The following is a 7894-nucleotide window of genomic DNA, read 5'->3' on the forward strand; positions in this document are numbered from 1 at the left end:
TTGTGACTGTGGGAACAGAAAGGCGAGCAGCAGACGACCTGAGGGGTCGGGATGGTTCATAAAGGAGCAGCAGATCACAAATAAACCGTTCAGAGCTTTATAGACCAGCAGCAGGATGTTGAAGTGGATTCTTTGTTGGACAGGAAGCTGGTGTAAAGACCTCAGAACTGGAGGGATGTGGTCCAGTTTCTTGGTCTCAGTGAGGACTCGAGCTGCAGCGCTCTGAATCAGCAGCAGCGCTCTGACTGACTTTTTACAGAGACCCTTAAACACACCGTTACAGTAGTCCAGTCTACTGAAGATGAATGCGTGGACACGTTTTTCCAAATCCTGTTGAGACATAAGTCCTCTAATCCTCGATATGTTCTTCAGGTGATAGCAGGCTGATTTTGTAATTGTCTAATTCGTCTGTTCAGGTTGAGGTCTGAATCCATGACGACAGACTCCTGACTTGGTTTGTGGTTTTTAACATCAGTGATTGAAGCTGAGCGCTGACTTTCAATCGTTCATCTTTGGCCCCAAAAACAATGACTTCAGTTTTATCTTTGTTTAATTGAAGAAACTTCTGGCACATCCAGTTGTTGATTTGTTCAATGCATTTACAACCCTTGTCTGGGATTATAGTCCGCTGGAGATATAGTTATGTAGATTTGTGTGTCGTCTGCATAATTATGATAACACACTTTGTTTCTTTCCATAATCTGAGCCAGTGGAAGCATGTAGATGTTGAACAGAAGAGGCCCCAGAATTGAACCTTGGGGAACACCACATGTCCTTTTAGTCCGCTCTGATGTGTAATTAGCTGCAGACACAAAGTATTCTCGGTCCTTCAAGTAGGATTCAAACCAGTTTAGTGCCAGAGTCCCACCCAGATTTCTACTCTGTCTAGTAGTATGTCGATGGTCGACCATGTCGAATGCAGCACTGAGATCCAGTAATACTAAGACTGAAGTTCTGCCACCGTCTGTGGATATCGTTGAAAACCTCAACAAGAGCAGCTTCAGTCCTGTGTTGCTGTTGAAAGCCTGACTGGAAGACATCAAAACACTTATTTACAGCCAAGAAGTTGTTCAGCTGTTGTAATTAGATATATTATTTCCTCAGCATATTAATGTCATATTGATACACTTAAGAAATACTTTTTAATGGCAAATCATCTGGTTAGGTATATTTAAACAAGCAACTATACAAAAACCTAAAGTGAATTGAAGCCGTACAGTATGTAGGTAAACTTAAAAATGTTTAAAGTTTGCATTATAAAAGTCATGATTTGCAGATATGTATATAGGTGGTTGCCATGGACTGAATATCAATGATATAATAGATCAGTTTCACCTGCTGTTGTACAAATGGAACAGACAACAGGTGGAAATGAGGCAATTATCAAGACAACCCTATAAAGGAACGGTTCTGCAGGTGGTGACCACAGACCGTTTCTCTGTCCTCGTCCTTTCTGGATGATCGTTGGTACCTTTTGCATTTTGCCAGTGTCCTCACCACTAGAGGGAGCATGAGGTGTCTCCAACCCACAGAAGTTGTTCAGGTAGTGCAGCTCATCCAGGATGGCACATCAATGCACGCTGTGGCAAGAAGGTTTGCTGTGTCTGTCAGCACAGTGTCAAGAGGACGGAGGACATACCGGGAGACGGGCCGGTCCACCAGGAGACGTGGAGGGGGCCGTAGGAGGACAACAACCCGGCAGCGGGACCGCTATCTGCTCCTTTGTGCAAGGAGGAGCAGGAGGAGCGCTGCCAGAGCCCTACAAAATGACCTCCAGCAGGCCACTAATGTGCATGTTTCTGCTCAAACTGTCAGAAACAGACTCCATGAGGACGGTACGAGGGCCCGACGTCCACAAGTGGAGTCTGTGCTCACAGCCCGACACCGTGCGGGGAGACCGGACTTTACCGGAGAACACCGAGATCGGCAGCTTCTCCGTCGGCGCCCTGCGGTCTTCACGGATGAGAGCAGGTTCACACTGAGCACATGTGACAGACGTGACGGAGTCTGGAGACGCCGTGGAGAACGTTCTGCTGCCTGCAACATCCTCCAGCGGGACCGGTTCGGCGGCGGGTCAGCGACGGTCTGGGGAGGCGTTTCTTCGGAGGGCAGCGCAGCCCTCCGTGTGCTAGCCAGAAGTACCCTGACTGCCATTAGGTCCCGGGATGAGATCCTCAGACCCGTTGAAGACCATCTGCTGGTGCAGCGGGTCCTGGGTTCTTCTGATGCAGGACAATGCTCGGCCTCATGTGGCTGGAGTGTGTCAGCAGTTCCTGCACGATGAAGGCATCGACGCTCCGGACCGACCCGCCCGTCCCCCGGACCCGAATCCAATCCGGCACATCCGGGACATCGCGTCTCGTTCCGTCCGCCGACACCACGTCCACCGCAGACTGTCCGGGAGTGGACCGATGCTTTGATCCGGGTCTGGGAGGAGATCCCTCAGGAGAACATCCGTGGTCTCATCAGGAGCATGCCCAGGCGTTGTAGGGAGTGATACAGGCACGTGGAGGACACACACACTACTGAGACTCATTTGGACTTGTCTTCAGGAATCTCCACAGAAGTTGGATCAGCCTGTGATCTGATTTTTCCACTTTTATTTGGAGTATGATTCTGAATCCAGACCTCCATGGATAATGATTCTGATTTCCATTGATCATTCTGATGTTATTTTGTTCTCAACACATTCCACTATGAGATGAATCAAGATTTGAACTGGAATATTTCATTCATTGAGATCAAGGATGTTGTTGTTTAAGTGTTCCCTTTATTTTTTGGAGCAGTGTATATATGTACACACAACTCCTCCAGATGTCTTGTTTGCATATTTTAATGACTAATGTCTGTGACTGTGTACTGGATTTAGTTTGAAGTACTCAGCTTCCACACACTGAATTTCTTTGACTGGCAGCCTAAAGCCTGACACATAAACAAACACTTCTTCACCAGAGTGGCCCGATCCAGTCGCCCAATTTTTACTTTTTATTCAGGGGTTGTTTGCTTGCTTTTTCCCTTCCAAATTAATTTTACCCTTCTTATTAATAAATAAATTTTAAAAAACTGCCCAACCTGACAACACTGCTCTTAAATCAGAGACCAGATGAGGGGATAAAGTGGACTATCAGGCCAAAAGGGCATGGGTGAGGTTGGAGCATCTACCAGCTGCAAGAAAGAATAAAAATAATCCTACTTGGCATCTAATAAAAGTGGCACAGAGAAGCTAAAATAAAGGTTACATTCATCGGAGTCAAAGAAATAACTCCTCAACTTGTGAGAAAGTGGAGTTTTATGCGACTCCTAATGTTTAATTATTTGTAACTCACGACGGATCATGTAAAGTCCTTATTTGGTTGATAGTGCAATAAGTGTGAGTCGTGTCTAGTGAGGGACTCCCCAGTGTGATTTCACATCCCGACATGCTAAAAATTGAATATATACTGTATATATATATATATATATATGTGTCAATAAATGTTAAATATGTTCATGTGTTGCCATGTTATTTGTTTCTTGTTCTAATTTTAGTATGTGACTGTATATAATCGTATATTTCTGTAAAACATATTTGTCCTTTGGTTGTAAATAGACATAATACCATTGCTTTCAAAAATGACTTTCCTGGTTAATTCTCAAACTTGATTTAAAACATATTCACAGTGAAAGATACCGCTCTTTGTGGACTGTGGCTGCCCCCTCCTCGTCCCTCTCTGCCGTCTCTTTTAAAAACTCCAGGAGACACTGGCAGTCTCTGCGCTTCTTTCTGGCATGCTGTCTGGCCCTGGCTTCCACTGCTGAAGGGACGAAGGCCAGTGTGCTGGCTGCACAACCTGCAGTGGCAGTCATGTTTGCTGCATCAACCAGGGCTGGTTGCGGGCTGCCCCTGGAGTGCAGCATCCATCATACTGCACCACTGCCAGGTGGCAGCAGTCACACTTCCTGCCTTGACCCCTTAGGGTGAGTCCCTAAGTTCCTGAAAATGGTGTGTTATACTTACTACACTGCAAAGCCTATGAATGTATTTACAGTGCCAAAGTACATTTAATTTAATTGCATCTGTAGGTTTCATCTATGGCCTGGCAAACTAAAGCTAAGTAATTTGTCAAGCAAAAGGAATTTTGGTATTTAATACAAAGCAGAGGAACAGGCTGATTACTTTATATTTGTCTTTCAAATTGTTCCATTTATTTTGGCCTGTTTGGCTGTCACAGAAGATTAAAGGAGTTTTGGCGGAACTGTTGAAATTCAGCAGGCCATTTAGCCGAGAACCATCTCCAACCATAAACCCTCCAAAACCAGCGATAGGAGCGGTACCTGTGTAGAGCTCAGGGTTGTCTGGGTTGGAAAGTTGGTTGTCGTAGAAGAAGGTGATGCCATTGGCCAGTTGGTGAGGAGGTGTTGTCAAAGATGCACTTCTGCTATGATTGAATCGTTGAAGGTGATTGAGTCCAAAAGTGAGGCTGTAGATGATGCGAGTGAGAGCAAATGACAGAGTGAAAAAGCGAAAGAGCAAGCAGCCCTGAGGAATGGTGTGCAGGGCAAAATTGTGATGACCAAGATGGGTGAGCAGTTTTTTGGTGCAGGAGATGGTAAAAAGAACATTTTGGAGAAAGATATGGATACGATGGAGTTTCTCAACGAGCAAGGAAGCCTGGAACCAAATGATGTTGACAGTTATCCCGAGGAACTCCACAAGCTTTGGAAAAATTGAGTAGAACAGTTTGGGGCTGCTGCTGCTGCCAATACTGAACCTTGTGGCAAAACAGTAGGCACCCTTCCAGAGACGGCCCCCGTTGGGATCAATTGGGAGGACTTTAAAAGCATTTTTAATGACAGCTTTTAAAAACCAGATGCCTCTGCTAGAGACTTTGATGAGGGAGATGGTAGGTTCATGGTAGAGTATATAGTCAGAGAGGGAAAATTCATCACTGGGGATCAAATTATTGATGTTTGGGATACGGATGCCATAGGGAGCAGAGGTCTATGATGATGTGTTTAAAAAAAATGTCTAGTTGATATGTCTAGTTTTGCAGAAGTTTAGAAATGATAGTTGTAAAAATGGACCAATCATGACCCCTCCTTGGTAAAGACTGGAGGTCTTTATAATGGAACGTTATGATGGTTGTGAAATGACCCCTGGGTGGAAGTCTTCTGAAAACCTTTGACAGGAAAACTGACAAAACTTGGATTTGTGGGGATTTTTAATAGCTTCTTTTAATGCTGGGGTGTTGATGGGTGTTTAGGCAGCCAAGGGGAGTCATTATTTGTTATGTTAATGGAGCAAGCTGAACACGAATGGCCACCGTTGCAGAAGGAGCAGGTATGGAGGTATCTACACAGGGACATTACATTACATTTATCTGACTCTTTTATCCAAAGCGACTTACAATAAGTTCATTTCAACCATGAGGGTACAAAAGCAGAACAACAAGAATCAAGAAAATATAATTTCTTCAAGAAAGCCAAACTACAAAGTTCTATCAGTAAGTTCCATTTTAAGATACTAAAGTTCTACTGTTCAAGGTGAAGTCTGAAGAGGTGTGTTTTTAGTTTGTGGTGGAAGATGTTCAGAGTTTCTGCTGTCCTGATGTTGGTGGGGAGCTCATTCTACCATTTAGGAGCCAGGACAGCAAACAGTCGTGATTTTATAGAGTGTTTAACTCAGTGAAGAGCAACAAGCTGATTGGTGGAAGCAGAGCGGAGGGAGTGGGCTGGGATGTAGCGTTGGACCATGACCTGGATGTAGGCTGGACCCGATCTGTTCGCAGCACGGTACGCAAGTACCAATGTTTTGAAACGGATGCGGGCAGCTACTGGTAACCAGTGAAGGGAGCTGAGGAGGAAGAGCGGAGTAGTGTGAGTGGAGGTTAAAGACCAGTCGAGCTGCTGCATTCTGGATGAGCTGCAGAGGTCGGATGGTACTAACAGGTAGACCTGCCAGGAGGGAGTTACAGTAGTCTAGACGTGAGATGACCAGAACCTGGACCAGAACCTGGACCAGAACTGGACCAGAGATTGGACCAGAACCTGGACCAGAACCTGGACCAGAACCTGCACCTCCTTCTGAGTGAGAAGAGGACGTATTCTCCTGATGTTGTGCAGCATGTATCTACAGGAACGTGTTGTTGCAGTGATGTTGGCAGTAAGAGAGAGTTGACTGTGGAGTGTCCCCGAGGTTCTTATCAGTCAGGGTCGGGATAACAGAGTTGTTGAAGGTAGTAGTCAGGTCGAGGGTGGGAGAGTCTTTCTCTGGAAGGAAGAGCAGTTCGGTCTTGTGGAGGTTGATTTCCAGGTGGTGTGAGGACATCCACTGAGAGACGTCAGTCAGACAGGCAGAGATTCATGCTGCTACCTGTGTTTCAGATCTGGAAAAGAGAGGATCAGTTGGGTGTCATCAGCATAGCTGTGGTAGGAAAAGACATGCGAGTGAACGACAGAGCCGAGAGAGTCGGTGTAGAGAGAGAAGAGGAGGGGACCCGGAACGGAGCCTTGAGGGACACCAGTAGTGAGAGGACAAGGTTCAGACACAGATCCTCTCCAAGTTCCCCGGTAGGTGAGGTCGTTGAGGTAGGATGAGAACAGGGAGAGAGCAGAGCCTGAGACACCGAGGTCCTGAAGGAGGAAAGAAGGATCTGGTGGTTCACTGTGTCAAATGCAGCAGAAGGTCTAGAAGGATCAGGACAGAGGACAGAGAGGCTGCTCTAGCAGTGTGAAGCTGCTCAGAGACAGAAGGAGGACTGTCTCTGTTGAGTGGTCTGTTGAAACCAGACTGGTGGTTAAGAAGGTTATTATGGTGGAGATAGGAGGAGAGTTGGTTAAAGATAGCTCGCTCCAGAGTTTTAGAAAGAAATGGAAGAAGAGAGACGGTCTGTAGTTGTTTACTTCAGACGGGTTGAGGGGGGGGTTTCTTCAGGAGAGGGTTCACTCTCCTTCAGAGAGTTCAGGAAACAGACCGTTGACAGAGAAGTGTTGATGAGATGGAGAGAAAAGGAAGAAGGTCTGGAGCAATAGACTGGAGAATGTGAGATGGGATGGGGTCAAGGGGGCAGGTGGTTGGGGAGGTGGAGGTTACCAAGGTAACAACTTGATTGGGAGACGGGGGGGTGAAAGAGGAAAGTGAAGGGGATGAAGATGAAGATGATGGAAATGTAGTTACAGAAGATGGATTATAAAATGAGGAGCGTATGTCATCTATCTTTTTAGTAAAGTAGTTGACAAAGTGGCTTGTTAGAAGGGAGGAGGGAGGCGCGGGGGGGGGGGGGGTTCATGTTACATCCAGAATCATTAAAGTGAATTCAAATGGTTAGCCTCTTTAGTGCATATTTGGTCTGCCTTTTCTGTCTAATTGTTCCCCAAGCGATACCTTGATTAAATTGCTGAAGATAGGCTTTAGAGACCAAGTGACATATTATAAAGTTATTTATAAAATCCTGTAGTGCCAAAGCTAAGAGCCAAGTCGAGGATACTTGCAAGGTAGTTGTCTAATGCTTGTCTTCTGGATGGAAAAGAGGAGCACAGGACATCTCTGTAGAAGAAGAGGTGGAGGTGAACTGGAGACTTTCCTCAGGTGAGCAGAAGAGGAAAGAGGGAACTTGTTTTTGTATGTGTGGTTTATGTTCTTCGAGTGGAATCTCTAACATTGTGATTATTGGAGAAAGGCAAGTGATCGGAGTTGTCTTAGTTGAATGGACTAGAGAGAAGAATTTTGAAGGACAGATAGAACTCATGGATTGTTGGACGGCAGAAAGTTTTGCTACCTGATGGTTCCTTGGTGGCTTTTGATGGGGTCTTTGGTCTTTGTACGTCTTTGGTGAAAGCAGAGGTTTGTCGATCTGATGGTCGAAGAGGTGGTTGTTGGATGAGCTGAGGGACAGGAGGTCCTGAATGGAAAATA

The sequence above is a fragment of the Brachyistius frenatus genome, unplaced genomic scaffold (assembly GCF_029030835.1).
Source record: "Brachyistius frenatus isolate BFR_SWC_R1_liver_20210118 unplaced genomic scaffold, ASM2903083v1 Contig_279, whole genome shotgun sequence".
NCBI classification, from domain to species: domain Eukaryota; kingdom Metazoa; phylum Chordata; class Actinopteri; family Embiotocidae; genus Brachyistius; species Brachyistius frenatus.